Source organism: Equus quagga, chromosome 5 (assembly GCF_021613505.1).
Source record: "Equus quagga isolate Etosha38 chromosome 5, UCLA_HA_Equagga_1.0, whole genome shotgun sequence".
In the NCBI taxonomy this organism is placed as follows: Eukaryota; Metazoa; Chordata; class Mammalia; order Perissodactyla; family Equidae; genus Equus; species Equus quagga.
This window is the reverse complement of record NC_060271.1, coordinates 19,376,694-19,400,920: the sequence shown is the minus strand read 5'-3', so window position 1 is coordinate 19,400,920 and position 24,227 is coordinate 19,376,694.

The following is a 24,227-nucleotide window of genomic DNA, read 5'->3' as shown; positions in this document are numbered from 1 at the left end:
ATTTCAGGAAAGGAGTGAAGCAGAACTGCCAGTCACTCAGACATCGGGCGCTGGGGGGGTGGTTTCTCCTGGGAATGTGCAAGGCCAAGGTTGCCCTGGCCCTTCCAGGAGGCTTCAGTCAAATGTCATCGCATCCATGACGCCTGTCCTGACCCCTCCTGTGCACCCCCGCCAGCACCCTGAGCTTCTGGCTCATGCAGCACTTTAATGCTGGGTGGTTCGTGTCTGTCTCCCCACTACGCTGGGACAGAAGCCATGGAGGGGCGTTTGATTCCTGGCATGGAAACACTGCATTAGTCCCAGGGGACCAAGGGCAGCAGGAGTGCCCCTTTTCTTGCTTCTTGAATGCTCTGAGGACTTTCTGATCAGTTTAGGTTATTTTTGGGTCTTTACTTTCTCTCCACCTCTCCCCACACAGCAGCCGCACCGACCCCATTTCTGGTTGCCTGGTTCTTGTTCTCAGAGCTGCCCTATGTCCCACTCGCATCCACTGGCTTAGAGAACACTTCCCCTGGGGTACCATCCTCCTTGGGATTCGCCCAGCTCCTGTGCTGCTAAAGGAGGGTTCTCGGCCCCTGCTGGGCTCTGCTTTTTCTGCCAGAGCAGTCCTGCTTGCATCAGACCTTGGGCCAGCCCAGCTCCTCTCCCTCTGTCCCCTGACCTTCCGGACACACTGAGAACTCCGTGACGGCAGAGACTGTCTCACCCTTCTTTGGATCCCCCACCCCTACAGCAGTTGCTCGCAGGGAGGAGGTACTCAGGAAAAAAATCATCAAATTAAAATTAAATTGAAAGGCAAGGGAAAATAAATGCTTTCCTCTGTAGCGAGATTTTAGCAAGGAGGGCTTGGGAAAATCAGGGGAGCTAACTAAAAGATTTATTGGTTTCTCGCTCCCTCTTCTACACAATCTTTGATTAGATCTTATCATTATTTCCGAAAATGACGCTCAAGTGTGGCCCAGCAGGGGCCAATGCCCTGGTCCAGCTCGATGCCCCAGCTGCTACATAGGGCAGCACCGCCATCTTACTACATCTGCTTATGCGTCTCCTTCTCTGGGATTGTCCCCAATTGCCCTCTTGGTTGTGAGCACCATTGGCTGGCAATATCCAGACACCATCCTGCCTTTAGGACCTCTCATTGCATCCAGGTGTTAGGGGAGCAAGGTGGAGGGAGCCCCATGCTCTGTCATTTATTTGTCCCGCAAACATGATTTCGCTCTAAATCTCATTTCCATCTGCTGGATACCCTCACAAAGGCACAGGAGACTGCTGTCACTGCCCGTCACACTGAGTGGCCAACTTCAGAAATACCCCACGGTAGATGCCTTCTTACTAAGTCACCAGGTCGTTCATCATGACAATCCATCCAATGAGCAGCATTGGGTTTATTCTATTCAGTAGTCCTCTCACTTCCCCATAAAAAACAAAATCCATATAATCCCCGTGGAGACTGGTTTGGATGCAGTTAAATAGCCTTTCTTCATCGACTTCCAGCCCCTTGCTTCATGCACCAGTCCAATTTAGGACAGATTAATATATTGCAGCCAAGTCCAGCTTGAGAAATTTTTGTTGAGTGCCTAGTGTATGTCAAACCCTGAGTCAGGAGCCGGAGACACAGCTTGCTCACTGGCTTTCCTGTTGCTTGTATCACAGTCCGGGAGATGGATGAGAGCAGGGTCAAGCGGAGGGTATGAGTGCTGTTCATCCAGGACCTGGAATTAGGGTCAATATTCTAGGTTTTTCATTCAACAAAAACACGTTACACTAGGCTTTATGCTAGGTGCTAGGGAAATAAAGATGAATAAGGTAATTCCTGCTCCCAAGGAGCTCACAACCTTGAGGTGAGGGAGACAGAAGAATAAAGAGAGGATGACAGCATCATGCGATGCGTGCTGTGATAGAGGAAAATGTGGGGTTTGGGGGACCCCACCTGCACAGACTAAGGAGGGGTGACAGGCATGAGAGAAGGCTTCCCAGTGAGTGTGGGGTTTGAGCTGAATCTTGAGGGATGAATTAAAACTCACCAAGGGGGTGTAGGCAGTAACATCTAGGCAGCACACGCAAGTCACAAAGATGCGAGGAAGCCTGGCCAGTTCAGGAATGCTAATGACTTCAGCATCCGAGAGGAAGAAGAGCTTCAGAGATGTCGCTGGGGAGGAAGACCAGGGGGAAATTGTAAGGAGTTCCTTAAGTTAGCTACGGAATCAGGGTATTGTCCTGAAATACTGGAGTCCGGGCGATCCATTAGAAAGCTGTTTAATAACCCTGAAGAGAAATGATCAGGAACCAAACAAAGGGAGTAGCTGTGGGAATAGAGATAAGGGGGTTCCAAGACATCCTTTGAAGATTAAAGCTACGGGACTTGATGACGCATTGAAAATAGGAGGGGAAATAGAGAGAGATAAAAATCAAAGATTGTGCCCATGTTTCTGGCTTAAGTGAAGGTTAGATTACAAAGGCTTGTAGAACAGAACTGATAATACTATGAAATAGTAACAATAAAAAAATAATAGTATTTTAAATGAGTTGCTAATGTGAGGGATTTGGGCGGAATTTTAAAAACTAAATAAAAGGAAAAAGCAAGGATAAAGCCATGGGAAAAAAGACATACATGGAGGGCAAAAAGCAAAAAGGAAATCCCATCAAAAAATTAAAGGTATTTCCAAAAATGCATACAGAATATTATGACAGAAGCAGTAATGAAAGACATAATTTTAAAAAAAGAAAAGAAAAATAAAAAGCAAAGCTTTCTGAGCCCAAATCAAAGCTGAATATGTAGATGGAAAAGATTCACCAAGTTATGAACAAAAATAAGTTAAAGGAGGAATATTGAAATCTCTCACCACAGTTGTATTTCTGATTATTTATTCTTATATTTCTAATAGCTTTTGCTCCAACTGTTTGGATTCAAAATTATTTTGTGCCTAAGAGTTCTCGATTATGCTTTCGTTGTGAAGTGTGCATTTTGTCACTAAAACACAAGTTTTCCAGATCTTACTAGCACGTGGAAACAAAGGACACCACAATTTCACTAGCTCTTGCTCCCGTGCAGGATCCATAGACTTCTTCAAAGTCTCTCTCCGTCATATTTTGGAGAACTCAGGTGGCAGGGGTTCACGTTCAGTCATTAACAAGTTCCCTCCTGTGAGATGCCCCCTCTGCTCCACCAGCATCCGCTTATGAGCTCCATCTCTTCTGATGCCGTAATTTCTCATCAGAATTCTATTGAGGACTGACACGTCAATCCGGTGCCCCTGCCGTTCTTCGCGGTTCATGAATGGTATTGGTCTGTGGATTACTTTTTTTAGAATGTCTGTGTCTGTTTTTGGTCAAGATAACGCTAGCCTCATAAAAAGAGTTGGGAGGAGTCCTCCCTGCCTCTATTTTTTTCAGTTTGTGTAGGACTGTGTTTGGTAGAATCCATTATCGAAGCCATCCAGGCCTGGAGTTTTCTTTGTGGGGAGATTTTAAATTATGAATTCTATTTCTTATATAACTATATAGGACAATTCAGATTTTCTGTTTGTTCTTCAGTCAGTTTTAATTTGTGTCTTTCAAGGAATGTGTCCATTTCATCCAAGTTGTTGAGTTTATTGATATGACAAAGTTGAAATCCCTTTTTCTCCCTTAATGTCTGTAGGATCTGTAGGGATGTCCTCTTTCTTTCATAATATTGATAATGTGTGTCTTTGCTCTTTTATTCTTGATTAGTCTAGCTAGAGGCTTATCAATTTTGTTGACCTTTTCAAAGAACCAGCTTTTGGTTTTATTGATTTTTCTCTACTGTTTATTTTCCATTTTATTGATTTCCTTTCTTTAGTTTCCTTGCTTCTGTTTCTCTTAGCTTTAATTTGCTTTTCTGTTTCTAGCTTCTTAGTTTGCAATTAGATAATTAAGATGAGATCTTTCTTTCTAAGTGTTTAAAACTATGAATATCTCTCTAAGCACTGCTTTAGCTGTATCCCACAAATTTTGATGTCATGTTTTCATTTTCATTCAGTTCAAAATATTTTCCAATTTTTCTTTAAACCATGGGTTATTCAGTAATGCATTTAATTTCCAAGTATTTGGGGAGTTTCCAGATACCTTTTTGTTATTGGTTCCTAACTGAATTGTGTCTTGTTTAGAAAAGATACTCTGTATGATTCAAGCCTTTTAAATGTATTGAGACTTTTTTACAGCCCAACGTATGTCTATCTTGCTCCATGTGCATTTCTCCTGTTCTCGGTTAGCAATTCCTACAAACGTCAAGAAGGTCAGGGGCCGGCCCCGTGGCTGAGTGGTTAAGTTCGAGAGCTCTGCTTTGCCGGTCCAGGGTTTTGCCGGTTTGGATCCTGGGTACGGACATGGCACTGCTCATCAAGCCGTGCTGAGGCGGCGTCCCACATGCCACAACTAGGAGGACCCACAACTAAAAGTACACAACTATGTACCGGGGGGCTTTGGGGAGAAAAAGAAAATATAAAATCTTTTTTTTCAAGAAAAAGGTCAAATTGGCTAAGAAAGCTCTTCAGGTCTTCTGTATGCTCCCTTATCCTCTGACTACTTGTTCTGTCAATTGCTGAGAGAGGAATGTTGCAATCTCTTTGGGGATTTCTACATGCTTATGGGTTATAATCTATACTTATGGATTTATCTATTCCTCATTTTAGTTTTTGCTTTATATTTTGAAGCTCTGTTATTAGGTGCATTTAGGATTATGTCTTCTTGATGAATTGATCCTTTTACCTTTGTGAATAGTCCTAATAACATTCCTACTTTGTTTGGTATTAATATATCCACTCTACCTTTCCTTTGATTAGTGTCTGCATGTATCTCTTTTTGCATCCTTTCACTTTTAACATGTTTTGTTTATATTTAAAGTGGATTTCCTGTAGGCATCATATAGTTGGGTCTTGCCTTTTTTTATTCTGTATGACAATCTCTGTCTTTTCATTGTAATGTTTAAACTATTTATACTTTTATGTAATTATTGATAAAACTGGTGTTAAGTCTACCATCTTGCTGTTTGTTTTCTATTTATCCCATCTATTTTTTGTTCCTTTTACCCTTTTTCACTACCTTCTTTTGGATTGAGTATTTTTTAATATTCCAACAATACTATTGGCTTGTTAGTGATATCTATTTGTTAAATTTTATAATGGTTGCTCTAAGATTGACAGTATGCAAAAGTTTACCTTTCAATAATACTATACTACTATACTACTATAATATAGAAACTTTATAACAGTATATTTTCATGTCATTATGCCTCTATATACGTTATAACTCCCACAATACATTGTATTACTTTTTCCATAAACAGACAATTATCTTTTAAAGAAATTTGAAAGTGATGGAAAAAGTATTTTGTATTTACTCATGTATTTACTCTTTCTAGCACTCTTCATTCTTTTTTGTATATCCGTGTTCAAATCTGGTCTCATTTTCCTTTAGCCTAAACAACTTTCTTTTATATTTATGTTGGCAACAAATTCTGTTAGCTTTTGTCTATCTAAAAAAGCCGTTATTTCATCTTTATTTTTGAAAGTTATTTCAATGGTTACAAAATTCTGGATTGATAGGTATGGTTGGTTGTTTGGTTGGCTGATTACTTAAAGATGTTATACTGTTGTCTTCTGGTTAGTTTCTGAAGAGAAGTTTGTGGATATTCTTATGTGGGTTCACTTGTATATAATACGTTTTATACTCTAACTGCTTTTAAGGTCTTTTCTTTATTATTGGTCTGCAGTAATTTGATTTGATGTGCCTTGGAGTGATTTTCTTTGTGTTTATCCTACGTAAGTCTCATTGAGTTTCTTGGATCTGTGGGTTCAACAAATTTGGAAATTTTTGACAATTATTTCTTTAAATACTTTTCTATTCTCCCCCTCCTCCTTTATGAGACTCTTATTACATGGACGTTAAATTTTATATTGTCCCACAGGTCATTAGGCCTCTGTTTAATTTTTTCAGTCTTTTTTTCTCTCTGTGCTTCAATTTGGATGCTGTCTATTGCTATGTCTTCAAATTCACTGGAGTTTTCTTCTGCAGTGTATAATCTGCTGTTAATCTCATTCAGTGAATATTTCATTTTATATATTGTATTTTTGATCTCTAGAAGTTCCATATGGTTCTTTTTAAAAAATTCCATTTATTTCCTCATTAAATTCATGTTGTTTAAATCTTTTAGCATATTCATAAATTCATAGCTATTTTAAAGTTTTTGTCTACTAGTCCCATTATCTCTGTCATTTCCAGTTTTGTTTTTGATAGTTTATTTTCTCCTGGTTATGGGTCACATTTTCCTCCTTCTTAGATTGTCTAGTAATTTTTTATTGTGTCTGGAAATTGTGAGTGTTATGTTCTTGAGTTCTGAATTTTGTTGTCTTCCCTTAAGGAATTTTAAACTTTGTTCTGGCAGGTAGATAAGTTATTTGCAGATCAGCTTGATCCTTTCAAGGTTGAAGGTTTATTACCCCAGGGCTAAAGCGGACTTTGCTCTAAGGCTAGTTTAGCCCTATTACTAAGGCAAACCTTTCTAGGGTCTCTACTGAATATCTAGGGTATTTCAAGGCCTCTCCAGCCTTAAAGGTCAGAACTCTAACTTATCCTAGCCCTGTGTGAGTCCTGGGAATTGTTCAGCTTACAACCTTCCTGTCATTCTTTGTCCAGCTTTATGTAGCTTAGGATTCAGCAACAGATTTAAGGGGACTTCCATGCAGATTTCTGGAGCACTTTTTCTACTCAGTTCTCTCTTCTCTAGTATTCTGCCCTGAAATTATAACTACTTCAGCATCCCTCTCTCTGATGTCTGTCTCTTCAACTCGGCAAGATTTGGTTTCCTTTCAGAGAACCATGACCAAGAAAACACCCCCAGGCAGAAATCTTGAGTAACTGTAGATCTTGCCTTCTTTGTTCCCCTTCTCTCAAAGATCACAGCCCTGCACTGCCATTGTCCAATGTTTGAAAACAGTTACTCCACATCCTTTGTCTAGGATGTTTATAGTGGGAGGAAAGTCTGATTCCATGTACTCCATCATGACCATAAGTGGAAGTTCCACTGACCTTCTTCCAGGCATTCATGGGATATAACCATGCATTTATTTGTTAAGCAACCTTCCTTTTGGCTGTGCACTGATGACAATAAATGCTAGAGCCCTTTTGATGCCAAACGGCACTTCTCCCTTAGGTAACTGTAACAGCTTTTTAAATGCCTATTCTCTCTAACTCCAGACTTACTCAATCCATGCTGCTACCAGAGTAATATTTCTAAAACATCAATCAAATTGCCTGGTACCAAATGCAAAGTACAAGTGAATGAATAGCTCTCTCCACCTCTTGCATTATACTCTGTTATAGGGATCTCAAGGATATCCTGCTGGTTTCTTATTTTTTTAACCACATTTTTAGGTAAGTAATACTTTAAGTCTTTAATTAGAGTTTCCATGCTTTCCATGAGGCTTAGATTAGAAAAATAACAGAGAATGAGGCAAAAGTCAAATTCCAATAATAGATACCACGCTGTGCTAAGAATTGCTTCATCTTCTGTGACTAAGACTTCTTTTCCAGGTCATACTCATTGCACTCGGTTTCTTTATCCCTAATGATAAGCCTCCTAAAATCTCGGGCAAAAAGCCTTTTGGTGCAGAAAGGCCTATCATCTCATAAGACATGCCTAGCCATGTCTCAATTCCCTGCAGTGGACACAGCTTGAGTTCTGTCCCAAGATACCCTTCAGCTTCTGTTCACATAAATTTCTGGTATTCCAAAAGAAATACTTAGACATTTCTAAGTCTTACTCAGGCTAACACTGGGATTCTCTCTACATGAAACAAAACTCTTTTTTTTTTGTTTGTTTAATTCTTTATGACTCTAGATTATACTTTGCCTGATTAATATTGTGGTCTCTGATTTCTAAATCCTAATGTGCTTTTGTCCATCCCTTTTGAAAAAATCCCTTTTCCTAACTTTGTTTTAGTTGATTGTCTTATAAATAGAATACAGTTGAATTTTTTTTAGATAAAATCTGAGAGTATTTATATTTTAACAGGGAAATTTAATGCATTTATACACATTGTTATAGCTAGTTGTTTTCTTCCCTGTCATCTTGTTATTAACGATCTTGTTCCTTTTTTACCTGTCTTTTGGTAGATGGAGTCTATTTTCTTTGCATTTATTTTCTCTAATGTATTAGAAGAGAAATGTTGGCTCTAATTCCACTACTTATAACCTTGATATTTTTCAAAAATGGTTCTTAATTTATGTTCTTCTAATTGTAAGAATTAAGTGTGGTTTGGAATCTTTTGAGATCTTTTTACTTAAGGTAAGTAGTTAGCATACTTTTATTCTCTCTTCTTAATTCACACTTCATCCTTTTCTATAACCAGGGTTTTAGTAATTGAGTAATTGTATTTATTATAGTATCCCTTTTTATATCATGTAAAACTTCTTTTTTCCAAAGTAAATGTTAGAAACTTGGGGATGCCTAGACTTTTAACTATTGTTTACATTTATCATCATTGTTCTGATTTTCTTGTTCTCCCCTAGATGTTTTATTTTGTGGCTTGTCCATCCTTGAGCCCTTAATTTCTTTCCTATCTGCCTCTTCTGTGACATGTGCTCAAGTGCTTTTTGCTTAGCAATTGTGGCAGAGATTGCTAGTTGCTTACTAATTGTCTGCTTCTTCCTTATTAATACAATCTTGATTTTATTGGGCATAGAATGAACAATACAGAAAAACCACATTTCCCACTCTCTTTACAGATGGGGTGACCAATGAAATAAAAGCAAAAGTTTTAGGTAGGTTTCTAGAAAAGCTTTTCAAAGTTGCTGACTTAGTTGAAAAGTACGTTCTTTTTGCCTTTCTCTCCTTCCTTTCTTCTTTCCTAGAATGAGGACATAATGGCTATAGCTCTAATAGCTGTCTTGTGACCATGAGGTGACTTTGAGGATGGAAGCCACATTAAGGATGGTAGAACAGAAAGATGGAAGGAGCCTGGATCTCTGATGACACAGATGTGCTAGTGCTGGCCCTGAATTACTTATCACTAAACTTCATGTTACATGAAAGAAAAATAAACCTCCATCTTACATAAACTGCCTGTATTTTGGGCCTCTGTTATTAGCAGCTAAATGCAACTCCTAGCTTTACAGCAAAGAATGAGGGAGGGGCAATCCGGATTGAGAGAAGAGCAAGAGTGAAAACATGAAGGAGTGAAAACATGGCAAGGTAAGAGCAAAACAGAAAGTCTAAGGTGGCTGGAATCCAGGATATGGGGCAAGATAGAGTTACAGAGGATGTCAAAACAGGTAGGAGGGCATGTCCTAAATCTACTCCCTTCTAAGAAGCAGGATAAAACCCAAATCACTTTATCCAGCATTCAAAGCCCTTCACCGCTTGGTCCCCACTTTTCCAGACCTGTCGGCCACTTCTCACATACCTAGCACTGAATTAGTTACCATTGCTGGAATTCATGGATTTTTCACCTTTGTTTCTTTCCAGCTGCTTTTCCCTTTCCTCGCCTCTCTGTCTGACTAATGTGTGCTCAGTGCTTTAGATGAAGCCCAAGATTATCAGTGCCCCCTGCCCCACCAATCTGGCTGCAGTGTTCCTCCTCTGGTTCCCACAGCTTTCTATTACTGCTTTCATAGGAGATTTTATGCTCCACTCAGGGACTTACTTATCTGCCTCTGCTCTGAGATCACAAGCTTCTAAAGGGTGAGAACTCTCTTATATTTAAGCACTCAGCTCACGAGATAGCAGACAGTCTACTACAGACCAAACTCTCAATAGGTAATCGTTCATCAGATACGTGACGGAGTGAATGAGTGGGACGAAAAGCTTTGAATGCCAGGTTAAGGAATTCAGACTTTACCCAGAAGCTGTGGGAGGCAGCAGAACGAAACAGGAGGCATGTGTGTGGTTTTGGAATTCTGCTCCCACGGCCAGTATGAAAGAGGGACTGAAAACCAGGGGAAAGCCCAGAAGTGGGGTGACCTGTCAGGAGGCTTAGCTCCAGCAGCTCCCAGCGAGGGTCCTTGCCCTGTCCTGAAATGGTTAAGGTGACCAGGCACATGCCTCTGCAGAGGAGAAATTTCCCTGTCCTTGCCTAAGTGAATGGCTGGGATTAAAGTGACAGCCCACCTTAGTGATGGCGGCATAATTGGTTGTTCAGCTCTGTCCTTGTCAGAGCGCTGACAGTCCTGCAGATGTCCTGCTCAGCTCTCCAAAGGTTAGCCTCAGCTGGCGCGGCTGTTCATTAATCATTCCTGCCTGACAGGCCTCGGTGCAGCCCACAGCTGCCACACCAGCCCCCACAGTCCCACCCCACCCAGCCAGGCTGGAGGCATCCTGAGCTCCCCGGAGGGGCTGGTCCCCACATGGGGAGACAGGCGGTCTGTTTCTCCTCCACCCCTCGTGCTACTACTGCTGAGCCAGAAACACTGATAGAGGAATTTCCTGGGGTTCCTTCTTCCTGGAACTAAGGTCTGAATCACCTTACATGCTTCCTGACATCCTTGACTTTATCTGTTCCTCTCGTCCACCTTCACAGAAGCTTCTTACTGAGATGAGGGCAACCCTAGCCCAAGAGTTCCAGAAAGACAAGAAGGCCAACGGATTCAGGCCACTCCTGCTGGGAAGATGCAGAACCTGAATCCTGGGCAAAGCGTGCATCACATCCAAGCTGTGAATTCCACAGATTGTAAAAGATGCTCATGAACCACTCTTTATGACTCCAAACAAAACGTGTATTTGCGTATTGGGTATTTCTAGCCCTGGAATATTAAGGAAAGCACTACCCTTCCGGTCTTTGAGGCAGAATAAGCCAGAAGCAGGCTGGAAAACTGATTTTCTGGATTCAAAAGAGACCACGCCTCTCCTCGGCGTTCTCCCTTTCTCTTTCTCCAGCAAAGTCGACGTGGTGGACTAAGCCGAGGATGGTGGGTGGGATTCTAGTCAGAGCAGAGAGGCTGAAGGAAGGGTTGGGGGGTCCACGTGTGGGGAGCAGAGAGGACAGAGGACAGGGCTTGGGTTGGGGCAGAGCAGAAATTGCAGTCTGGGTCAGGACATGTGGTCAGAGTGGAGGGTGAGGTCAGAGTTGGGATGGCCGATTAGGAAAATCATTTGCCCATCCCAAGACCAAGAGCACAAAATGCCTCTCTGGGCATCCGCTCTTAGGCTCCAAAATTCCTCAAGACCTCCTTTCTCTTTCCCTCCTCTTTCCCCTCTTAGTTTCTCCTGGTTTTCCTGGCCCTACTTCTGGCACTGTGCCTCATGTCTCCCTCTTCCTGTTGTTGCCTTGTCTGATGCCTTGAATGGATCAGACCTTGCCCCCCAGCCAACCAGATCAAGGATTAAGAATTCCATCACAGTTCCCTGCCCAGCCTTCCTTCAAGAGTAAAAGCGTGTTCCCGAGGCCTGGTCTCAGGCACGGGCTGCCGGTTGGTATGCGCACAATGCAGGAGTCATCATTTCCCCCCATTGATTAGCTGTCCACCCACAAAGTTTCCAAAGGAGCAAACAAGGACACTGGGAGATTAGCATTCAGCTGGCCTTTCAGGCTCCAAACCACAAACACCTGCGTTTTCACAGCCAAAGACTCGACACACAGTCAGTCCAGAAACCAAGAGAGGACAAGCTGAGCTCCCTCATATTCACACCCAGATACACTTCCCAATGCTTCCTAGTGACGATGACCATCTCCCACGTTTACTGGCACCCTTTCGTATACATCATTCTGCTCCATCTTCTCAACAGCTTCTCAAGGAATGTGGGATTTTTCCCTATTTTACATTAGAGAAAACGGAGTTTTAGAGAGGCTGAATGACCTGTCCAAGATCATACGGCTGGAATGCAGGCACCTTAACACTCAAAGCCAAGTCCCCTGAGCTGGCAAACCCTATCCCCTTCCTTTTCCTCCTACTGCTTCTCCTGGGCTTACTCTGACTTCAGGCCAGGGCTCTTGAAGAGTGGTACTATTGACATTTGGGGCCTCATAACTCCTTGTTGTGGGCACTGTCCTGTGCATTGTAGGATCTTTAGCAGCATCCCTGGCTTCAACCCACTAGATGCCAGTAGCATCTCTTTCCCTAGCTGTGACACCAAAAATGTCATTAGACATTGCCAAATGTCCCCAGGGTGGCAATATCACCTCCAGTTGAGAACGGCTGCTTTGTGCCTTTCCATTCTGTGGCTCTCTTTAACTGGTGTCTACCTGAGACAAGGGACTGTTTTCCATGCATGGGCCAGAGATTCCTCACTATATGAAGAGAAGTCAAGGACTATAGCAAGGTCAGACACCTCTGAAGACTGTGCTTGGCAATGATCACGAAGAATGAGAAGGATACATTTTAGCAGAAATCCAGGAGACATATATTGGGGGGGGATTAAATTGGGAAGTTGATCCAACCCTCCATCATGTCTTCTGTCCATCAGTCCCCCCATCTCCCCATCCATCGTAGGTCTCTCTGCCCATTCTCCAACCATTCCTTGGCATAAGGCCTGTGCAAGGCATCACATGGGAAAAAAAAAGTCACCCATGGTTCCTTCCCATGGTGCTGTGGAGGTTGTCCGAGTTTCAGCCCTGACACTAATAGCCCAGGTATCCTGAGCAGATCTCTGAGATTTGGTTTCCTAAGACTAAGGATAATAATACATTCCTGGCGAAATCACAGTGAGGACATAATGAGCTAATGTATGTGAGAAGTCCTTTATATGCTATATAAATGCTAGCTGTTATTATGGGGAATGTTGGACAAGTATAAATATAACTGTAATATCAGGCACTAAGTGTTAAAGGATACAATAAAAAAATGGGCAAAGGATTTGAACAAGGAAATCACAGAAAAAGAAATGCAAATGGCCAATAAATATAAAAAGATGCTCAAACTCACTAGTATTTAGGGAAATGCAAGTTAAAACCATAAAATACCATTTGTCAGCCAGCAGATAGGCATGAATGTAAAATATTTACATTTAACATCTGAAAGCTGGCGAAGATGTGAGGAGTAGGCATTCCCACACTTCTCTGATCGGCCACAGCACTCCATCCCAGCTGGTAGTAACTCCAAGGATTAAGCATGTCATACCCTTTGGCCTGGAAGTCACACGTTTGTGACCATTTCCCACAGAAACAGACGCACCAGTATAAAAAGATACGTGTACAAAGATAGCAGAACAGAAAACAACAAAGGTTGAATAAATATATGGAATATTATGAAGCCATGAAAATGAATTAAATCTATGTGAATTGCATGAGGAATGTCCATAATATATTATTGGTTTTTTTTTTCAAAAAGGTAATTGAATATATATAGTATGAGCCCATTTAAAAATTTGAAGAAAAACCCTTTATGGATGTGAATATAGGAATGAATATGTTAGTGTGAACATTGGAAGATGCAGACAAAACATTGGTTACCCAAAGGGATGCAGAGGGGAGGGCGAAAAAGAGGAGAAGAATGGAGAAAATATTAACTTTTTCCATGTATATCTACATAGTTTGACTAGTTATAGTGAGCATTTTTATTTTGTAATGTGAAAGAAAGGATTAAGGGTGATAATGAAGGAACAGAAGAAGAGATGTGAGAGTTCAGAGCACAAGATTTCTTCCTCTGTGGAGAAGGTGGCTGGGCTGCACTTGAAAGGATGAGCTCACCTAGTGATGCTGGTTCAGTGAGCCAGGGAGTCGAAAGAAAGAAATTGTCTTGGACTCTCAAGGCCTGGCAGTAGTGCTTTTTTATTCAGAGAATAGCATGGAGTAGCATGGGGACAGGACCCCTGCAGTGAAGAGCTGCAGGCATGGGGACATGACCCATGGGCAGTGAAGAGCTGCAGGCATGGGGAGGGGACTCATGGGCAGTAAAGAGTTGCAGGTGTGGGGATGGGACTCATGGGCAGTAAAGAGTTGCAGGTGTGGGGAGGGGACCCATGGGCAGTAAAGAGCTGCAGGCATGGGGATGGGACTCATGGGCAGTGAAGAGCTGCAGGCGTGGGGATGGGACTCATGGGCAGTGAAGAGCTGCAGGCGTGGGGACGGGACCCATGGGCAGTAAGAGCTGCAGGCATGGGGGTGGGACCCATGGGCAGTGAAGAGCTGCAGGCATGGGGACGAGACCCACAGGCAGTGAAGAGCTGAAATGGGTTGAGGGTAGGGCTAAATTTACAAGGCATAGGTATGTGAGTTATTTCTTTGCAAGACAAAGGAAAGATCATGAAAAAAAATCATTAAAATGGTACCAGTGCAGGGGGAGCTGGGTATTGGATGGTCCTATACTTTGGGTAGGAATCAGGTCGGATCAGGTCAGGACATCCCATGCTTCCCGGAGGATGATATAGATCGGTATGTAGAGCAAGATGCCTTGGGATCTCCCTGGGGCAGCCTTGATCCTCATCACTAGGACCTTCCAAAATTGGGGGTGTGGAGAATCAGGCCCGAGCCATGGAATGAGCACCAACCTTTAGGCCATGGATCAGCTTGTAGGAGTGCAAGGGAGCCAGGAGTACTGTCAGCCCCAAGTGGGCTGGGCTTATTGCAGGCAGAAGTTGAATGGCTGCCCAACAACCAGCCCTGCGGGCTGCAGAGTCAAGGACCATGCAAAACCATGGTCAGCGCAGGCTTGCGGGAGGCCACACAGGGAATGGCCAGCTGACTTCTCCACCCAACAGCCTTTCAGAGGAAGTCTTTTCCGCACCCCCGACTGGCGCTGGAGGAGAGGAGAAAAGAAAATTGCAAAGCCAGTTGGAAAACCTTTCTACTTTGCCTTTAGCATTAAAGAAATGCAAAGGTGATAAATTAGGCAAATTGGTTGATGTCAAGTTGTATCCATCAGAATGATTCAGAGCCCGGGATGAGTAAAAGTAATGGGGAATAGCTGTTACTAAGAATAACCAAATTAGCATTATCGAAAAAGACAAAGGAAAAGCGAGTGGCCGACAGGCACCCCATCCGAGCCCACCCCTCAGTCTGTACATCCCAGCTTCTGCACGGAGGCCCACCCTAAACTGGGGAGCTACTCGCCCACAGGATCCCGCAGAGGGTTGGGGCTTCAGTCAGATCGAGGAATGTTCACACATCCATTTCCTATTTGATGGCATTCTAAGCAGGTCAGCGGCATTGCCTCCATTTCACAGGATGGGTATTGAAGTGCAGGGGAGTAGAAGGTCTGCCCGGTGCCACGGTCACGTAGGTAGTAAGTACCAGAATGTAGCTGTCAACTCAGGACTCGGGAATCTGAATCCAGGACCCAAATCTCTGTATTTTCCACAGAAACTCCATTACAAAAAATTACCTACTTTTCTCTCCAGCCATTAGCAGTGAAAAGTAGGAACTAGATCGATGCATGGAAAGGGAAAAGGGGAGGATGTGAAAGAAGGCCTCCAGAGCAGAGCACAGCTCCACAGAAACCTCCCTTTCGGCCCCGCCCAAATTGAGAGGGGCTCTGCAGCCTGGTTCTCAGGCACACAGGACAAATTTAGGAGATTTGACCTCTCTGGTCTTTGTGTTTAAGGAGTCCTGCTCTCTTCCATGCGACCCCAACACATCCAGTTACGGCTGACTGGCCCAGGGCAGCCCCTGAACCATCAAGGACTGCTGGTCCACAGGACAGCCACTAAAGATGACCATGCCAGATTCCTTTTGGATCAGACATTTGAACAGGAAGCAAAGAAAGAGGATGCCTGTTGCCAGCGGGGCCATGGTGTGCAGCTGGGTGCATTCATTTCCCAAGGCTGCTGTGACAAAGTACCACAAATTAGGTAGCTTAAAACAACAGAAACATTCTCTCACAGTTCTGGAGGCTAGAAGCCCAAAATCAAGGTGTCAGTAGGACGGTACTCCCTCGGGAAAGCTCGAGAGACAAGTCCTTCCGCGTTCCTAGCTTCTGCTGGTTGCTGGTAGTCTGTAACACTCCTTGGCTTTTGGTTGTATCACTCCAATTTCTGCCTCCATCTTCATGTGGGCATCCTCCCTCTCTCTGTGACTTGTCTTTTAAGGACACCAGTGACTGGACTTAGAACCCCCCCCCAATCCAGTGTGACCTCATTTTACCTTGATTACATCAGCAAAGACTCTAATTCCAAATAAGGGCACGTTTACAGGTATCAGGGATTAGGACTTCGACATATCTTTTGGGGGACACAATTCAACCCATGTCACCAGGCCATAATAGTATGGTAGAGAAGGCCATGGACAGTTGCCTCCGAGGCCCTCAGTGATGACTTCAACTTACAATTCCCTCCAGCTCGAGCCACAGGGAGGCCGAGCGGTCAGCAGTGGGTCCCTGCAAGAACCCAGCTTTCGAGTCCCTATAACCCACGGCAAATTTCCTTCCAGCACTCCCCCCTGTGTTTCTAATGGCTTGAGAAGGGTGACGCCTTGCATCCGGCATGAGCCACAAACAAAACTGAGTTTACTGTTTATTTTTCTCCCACAAATCTGCTCAATTTTATAATTAAAACTCTAAACGAATTAAGTTGCTTTAGAGATTCCTTTTGTTGGAAAGTAGAACATTTCTGCCATGTGCTGGCCCAGCCTAGTCACTGTGATAACTTTTTCTGCTGAAACAGCTACCTCCTGTCACCGGGATAAACCGAGTATGCCCAAGACACCCCGAGGAAACCCGAATTAGAATCACTGGTGCATTCCTAAGAGGACTTAGGTTAGACCCTAAAGAAATCAGACCAGGAAACACAGCATTCTTTTAGCAAGCCATGAAAAACCTGCCCCCAGTGGGGCTGGCCGTCCTGAGTCATCGCTGTGTGGGAAGGACTGGAGCCAGCTGGGTTTGAATTTCTCTGCAAAGTCACACTTCATGCAAGTCAAACAGACCCAGGGAGATGGCTGGGGTCAGAATGGCAGCTCTGCTCTTCCTCCCTTCCTTCTCCTCCCCAGGCAGCAGCTCTGATGGGTCAATTCAGAGACCCCTCCTCCGTGCTGAAAGCTCTCCCAAGGGGCAGAGGCCCTTGGGGATGGTGCAAGGAGAGGGAGGGACAGGAGGTCCTTGCACTCTGAAATGATCAGCTGCCATGACTGTGCTAATTATATAAATTCCATAGCTTGGCGCGTGTCTCGTGAGAAGACTGAGGTATGGCAGGGGAGGGGAGGGTGTCAGAATTACACAGCTTCGAGGCTCACAAAAACCCTCCACCTGGTCCCTCTCTGACTTCATGAGGCCTTCCCAGCCCAGCTGAGCACCCCAGAGTACCCCAACCTCCTGGAAAACTTCCAGATCCAATGCTTGCAGTGACCCCTGTATGAGCTCTGTGCTCCTGCGGCCAAATATGTACCAGTTATAGTGTTTAGTCCTTTACAAGCAAAGTTCAAGCAACGAATGGAGCAATAGGGGAATCTGAGAAGCGAGTTGGGTGGCTCTCAAGCTCTGCACCTCTCTTGTGCTTTCATGGTCCTGCTAATCCTCACTTGTACACTCAGCATCCCTGCCTCCCTTTTAGAGGATTAATCCTGAGCTCAGGAAGCAGGAACTTAAGAAACTCTAGCCAATGCCTGGGACTCAGCACCAGCACCATTGTGTGAGTCAGACCTTGAGCTTGTTTCCCAGTTGTCAGCTGGGCTTATTATGCCTTGTTCCCGGAGCTCGAGCTACTTCTATAGCCCTGTCTGCTACCACAAAACCTCCTGGACCAGGGTCCAGCTTGCTTTTACTCTCTCTCCCAGGGACTGTGGTCCTAGTGAAACTCAGATCAGAGGCTGGGACATTGTCACCTGACAGCAAACCTCCCTTCTACCTGCAGAGTGGGTCAGGACAGTTGGGGAGGAGGAAGGTACACAAATTCTCCCTCCCAGCCCTTCCCAACCCGCCAGTCCTGCTGCAATGTACACCCTGTCCTACCCTGAGGCAAAACAGATTTCTCAAGATATGGCTAGTACAGAGGTGATGTCCCTGTGGCCCACTTCGGGCGTTTCCCTCAAAGGAAGCCAGCACTGAACACTCAACAGCTGGTTTGTCAGAACGTTTCACAGGGTGGAAATAAACAAAAATGCCATGTTGTTCGCCCAAAGTTTCTCAACCTAGCAGAGCCCTTAAAATCATCCAGTCCAGTGTGCCATTTTACAGGCAAGAAAACTGAGGCCTCCAACTCTGGACTGGGCAGGGAGGGAAGATCAGAGGCAGCAACAGTCACCAACTGCATATGCTGCGAGCTCCACTAGACTAAGCCTTGGACATACAGCCTCTGCTCTGGGGGAGCACAATGTCTAGAGAAGGACAGACCAAATGCAAAAATGCAATCCAGCAGAGGAAGCACCAGGATGGTGGATGGCATATCCTGGACTGTGGGAGCGAGAACAGAGGCCTCTAACTCTCTGGGGAGCCAGGAAATGTTGACCGGGGGCCCAGGACATGTGATTTGCACCTTTGAGACAGTATTTGCCCAGCTTGAGGTGTGAATCCAGTGCATTTCACCTTTTCATTTTCGATACTAAACCAAACCAAATATGTCTAGAGGTTGAACCAGAGAATCAGTTATGAAAATGGCATATTGAACCATCTGAAATTGATGGTATTTAAATAGGATATGGCTTTATTTTTCTCCAACCACTGCCTTCAGATATGCTCTGTCTGATTTCCCCTCCTTGTCGTCTGATGCCAACTCAGGCAGAACTCAGAGCTGGCCTCTCCCTTGTAGTCACGAGAACATTCTCTGTTTGGTAGTCAGACTTATTTTCAGGTATTAAAAAGTCCAAAGTTACCCAAATCAAAACTACCAAAACTGAAATGTCAGCCTTGTATGTAACTCAAAGCCACTTCCTCAGGACTCAGCCTCAAGGCTGAGAAGGGGTGTGGCCTTCTGGCCCTAGAGAAGGGGTGTGGTCTACTGACCATGGTGTAGGGATGTGGTCTACTGGCCTTGGAGAAAGGATGTGGTCTACTCTTTCACTCCTTGCTCTTGCCTTCTCATCCTCATCTCTCTGTTGCTCTTGGTTACTCTAGAATCATGGCAAAAGGAGTGGGGATTAGGAGGAAAGAGCAGAAGACTTATCTTTAACTTGACTAATCTTAGAGTTCTCTCTTGACCAGCACTGTTTGGCATTGATGACTTTGATGTGACAGACCTTCAATAACTGATTCTTTCATTGGAAGTTCCTTTTGGGATCTCCATCCTGAATAGTCTCTTGACGTGAGCAGTGTGCCCTCTGGCTGACCTCTTATAATCCTCCTCCCACCCCAGGAACTCTACTAATGGAATTCCCTTGCCTGGAAGGTAGAGTGTCTTCACCACCTAAGACTACCTAAGCCCAGCTAGCCTCTGTAGCATCCACTTCTCTCACGAGATATCCATGCATCCTTGCTGTGTTCAACAATGATGTGCAGGTTGACCGTCCATTGTCCTACCTTTGGCCTCACAGATGACTCCAACCACCACTTGCCATCAGAATTCTCCAGGCACCAGTTTCTGTATTCATGTACCTTCCAGGGGAAACATGCCACGCTCTCCGAGAGCTCTCCTACTGTGCTCCACTCCCGGGCATCACCACTAGGTTTGGAAGTTTCTGCACCTCTGCAGTTATCCAGCTGGAGAGTGAAATGCTCATTTGCACTTTTGTGGCACCTCAGACTCTGAGTAATTCTCTTGGAATTGCTGTCACTTGGCTTTGGGTACAGGGACGCCCTCTCCCCTTATCTTCACCATGGGGCAGAGAGGGCAATGGCACAGCTCTTCTCATTAAGCCAAGAGCTCACCACCCCTCCACATCCCCTCCTTCAGCGAGCTCTACTTCTTCTGTCTGTATGCGCTGAAGATGGGTGACAGGGAAAAGGCTGGGGACCAGGTCAGCCCTCCTTCTGGAAGCCCCACACAGGGTATCTGGCAGCTACTGTCTCCATCTTTGTCAACATTTCAAGACAACTGGAAAGTAAATTCAGCATCCTATTTCACTTACATTATTGCTTTCGGAGACGAGGGTAATTGGTTTAATCCCTAGATTTCAGAAATCATCTAGCCCATCTCCCTTGTGTTGCAGATGAGAGCCTGAGGTCTAGAAAGGGGAAGACTGGGACTACCCCCAGAGGCCCGGACCTGAGGCCTGTGCTCCAGCCCTGCTTTTTCCTGGCTCATCTCCATCAGGCCAGTGAATCATCTCTCTGTGGAAAGAGTATCCAGCATGATCGTCTGTTTACTGAAATTCAAGACTTCTGGAAAAGCCCAAGGCCTGGAGCTGTGGTGCTGACTGGGGGCTGGGGCAGGGAGTGGATCGCTGGCTCCAGGAAAGAGAACAAAAAGCTAATGCCAGGCAGGTCGAGAGCCCTGAAGGGGAAACGTGACAGTAATTAAGGAGGAAGGTGGCCTTCTCATCCTGGGTCATGACCACTCCCTGCAGTCTCTGTCGAGGTCACTTAGAGCGCAAGACTATATCCGGCCAGACCCTGGAGACACAAGCCCAGTAAAGTGTTCAGGACAGTTTTATTTAATTCTCCGTCCATATGGAAATGCCCTCCACTGAACGGGTTGGAAGCCTCAATTGCATTAGCCGTCTGGAGCTCCCATAAGCTCAATCAAGCCATAATCAAGGATCTTCTGTGATTGTCCATTATCTGCCTCTCAGCCAGAGAGGCACGTTCTTGGGGGAAAGTGATCAGAGAGCTGCCGTTCCTAGCACTAATTACATGCTAGCCTGCATCTGTGTCCCTCCCCCGGCTGTCAGAAGTCATTGTGGATGGCCCGGGGTCATCTCACCCGTTTCTGCGCAGGTGACCCTGAGCAGGCGCGGAGCCCAGAATAGAGTCCATGCAGCTCCATCTGAATATGGCTTCCCAGGCAGACAAGGTCTGGCTGGTTTAAATGTGGCTGTATGTTTTACACTGAAAGCACCCCGGGTGCTCGGGAAGGGGCTGCTGCTGGGTCAGCAGATAATTCACCGTAGGAGGCCAGAGAACATCTGGAGATGCAGCAAAAACAGCCAGATGGGCACCTCGTGAGAACGGCAAGGGTGGAGAGGAGGCAAGCACCAGAGGCACCAGCTGGCCCCCACTGAACAAAAGGCCATCCTTTGGGGTGGAGAATGGGGGGAATGGAGAATGAGCCCCACCACCATCTGACTTCAGCTGATTTCTAGCAACATTCTCTCTCACTCCACATGTGTCCTCAGCTCCAATCAAATGGGCTCATCCAGTCCTGCACTTTCCCACCTCTCTGTCTTGTTTGCTCACTCGCCCCCAACACTGGATGTCCAAACTTTATTTGAACCTCATTTCCAGGTCCAGCGTCTAACGCCACAGGGGCTACAAAGCCTTCCGTGTTTACCCAAGCATGATGTGGCCTCTTCCTCTACTTAACTCCCACAGTACTGTCTCGGTCTGTCTTCCAGCACATAGTCAGAGCTGCAGCCATGTGTCCGGTGGACTGAAAACTCCTCAAGAACAGGAGCTGTCTCCAGCTTTATTTTTCCTTTAAGAAATGTGAAAAATCACACAAAAGGACAGGGAATAATAAGACCACCTCCCTCACCAGAACAAATGATTGTTAAATTTTTATTATATTTGCTTCACTTTTTTTAAGAAAAACAGAAAATGTTACAGGTCAGGTTGGTGGCACCTTAGCATAGCTATTAAGAGAAGATAAAGCTAGTAAGTGGCTCTGGCGCCAGATTCTCTGGGTTCAAATCCCAGGTCTGCCATTTATTAGCCAGGTGACCATGAGCAAATTGCTTAACCCTTCTGTGCCTCAGTTTCCACATCTGTAAAATGGATGTGTAATGTTGCCATGAAGATTCAATAAGGTAATAGAAATAAAGGTCTTAGAACAGTGCCTGCCTGACACATAGTAAGTGGTCAGTGAATGCCAGCTGTTATTTCTCTTCCATCCCTGGACTTATTTCTCAATGCTCCTCCCTTGTTCCCCAACAGAAGCAACCGTATCATGAATTGAGTATATATACTTTCAGTCCCTGCTTTGTACTTTTACTTCCAGATGTAGAAATCCATTAAAAAAGGTATGGCATTTTTTTGTGTGTGTTCTTTAATTTACATAAATAATCTGTTGGTTAATATCCTTTGAGTTGCAAATGCAGAAAGCCCAGCTGACTTGAACGTTAAGGAGGATTTACTAGCTGCCATTACCAAAAAGTTTAGTGGCAAGGAAGATTTCAACGTTGATTTGATTTATAAGTTCAACAGTGTCGTCAAGGACCCAATTTCTTTTGTCTCCTGGTTCTTCTTTCCATGGCATCAGCTTTGTCCCTCGATGGGAGCTGATTCCTTCTTGTGGTTGTAAAATGGCTGCCAACCACTCTAGGATCACACGCCTCCTTGTCCACATCCAGGAGGGGAGGGAGTCAGTCAGAAAGTGCTCTAAGAAGAGAGAGGAAGCTTCTTCCCCAGAAGCCCCAACAAATTTCTCCTTAGTTCTCATGGCCTAAAAGGGTTCACGTAACCATCCCTGAACCAGACCTTATGGCCATGGGGTGGGATTCTACTGGTCAGCCCTGGCCTGGGATATACCCGCCAAAGTAAGAGGAGGGTGGAGACAGCCTCAGCCAAAGCACACAGTCTGCACTGATTGCTGTGGATATCTGCATAAAATTATATCAAGAGAAGGGAATAGAGGCTGGAGAGGCAATAAGGCCACCTATAATTGCGATCCACCACTTACTAGCCAAGCACGTATCATTCTGCATCTTGCTTTGTTCACTCAGTGTTTTGCTGTTGAGATCTATCCATTTGGTACATAGAGATCTAGCTTATTCCTTTTAAGTGAGGAATACTGTTCCATCATATGAATAAAGTGCATTTACTTGGCCATTTCCCTGTTGATGGAATTTTAATTGTTTCCACTGCAAATGAGGCTGCAGCGAACATCTGTGCACGTTTCCTTATGGACTGTCTCAATCATCTTTGTGTTTGCCTCTGGCTCTTCCTCCAGTGGTCAAGCCCATGGGAGAGCTCAGCAAGTACGTATGGAATGAATGAATGAATGAATGAGTGCTCTTTTTTTCTAGCTATTAGGTCTTGAAATGGTCATTACAGGATGCTGGTCATGGAACCCGACAATGCTAGAGTTCAATGGGGACTTCAATTTAACAGAGGAGCAAACAAAGGCTCAGAGAGGCAAATGCCGGCCTGAAGACACTTCATGCTCTCTGGGGCAGAACTGGGAATGGAACCTGAGGTCACTGACTCCAGACGGGGCTTTTCATTTCACTCCATTGTATCCCCTACTGCTCCCAGCCACTGAGTTGTTCCTTTATTCATCTTCTTTTACTTCCATGATCTGTTCCACGAATTCAGCTGTGAGTTACCTGCAGCCTTGCGTATGCTCGTCTCCCTGACGAGTGTGTGAGCTCCCATGGGCAAGACTCAGGTCTGATACTTCTCTATCAGCCAAGAGCAAGGCAGAGTCCAAATAGGGCCCAGGTTCTCCTCTACAAAGCCCCTCCTGAAGGGCGATGGCCCAGAGTCACAGAACCTCTGGCTGGAGGAGCTGCCAAAGATCTTCCAGCCAAATTCCCTGGCAAATATCGCTGCGCACATCCTCCAGCTCCTTCTTGGCCTCTCCAGTGGTAAGGCACTTACTACCTCTCTCGGCAGCCACCATGTTTTTGGACAGCTCTGTTCGAAAGCCCCACCTGCTCTAACACCTACCTAGTGCTATCACTGTGCCTTCTGGAGCCAATGAGAATAAAGTCAAATTCATTTTCTATGTGTCAGTCTTTCAAATACCTCAGGGAGTCTGAGTCTGCTCTTCCTCAGGGGAAAAAATCCCCAGTTCCAAAATCCAATTTGCATGGAAACGTGCACACACACACGTACACACACATACACACACACATCCTGGCCCCTCCTCTCCCTGCTTTGGCTTGACCGTCTTCCTGACAGAATGCAGGCAGCAGGACAGGACGCCCTCCCAGCAGACTGAGTAGCTTGCACTCATCCTTGGGTATCAGCCTAACCATCACTTCCTTTGTGGCGTCTTCCTTGAACCCCTACATCTGGGTTAGGTGCTCTTCCAGGTGCCCCCCACCCTGCACCCTGCAGTTCCCTACCCGAGCAATCATCACCCTGGATGGCACAGCCTGAATTGTGAGTGTCCCCACGAGACTGGGAGCTCCATGAGGGTGAGGATAGTGTCTATTATGTCCACTGCTTTAGCCCCAGAACCCAGCACATTGCCTGGCAAATTGAAGGCACGCCATGCATATTTAAATTAATGAGTGAGATAGTTTTAAAATGGAAAAGAACATGAAAGAATAAAAAACTAAACAGGGAAATAATTTTTAATGGCAGGTAGG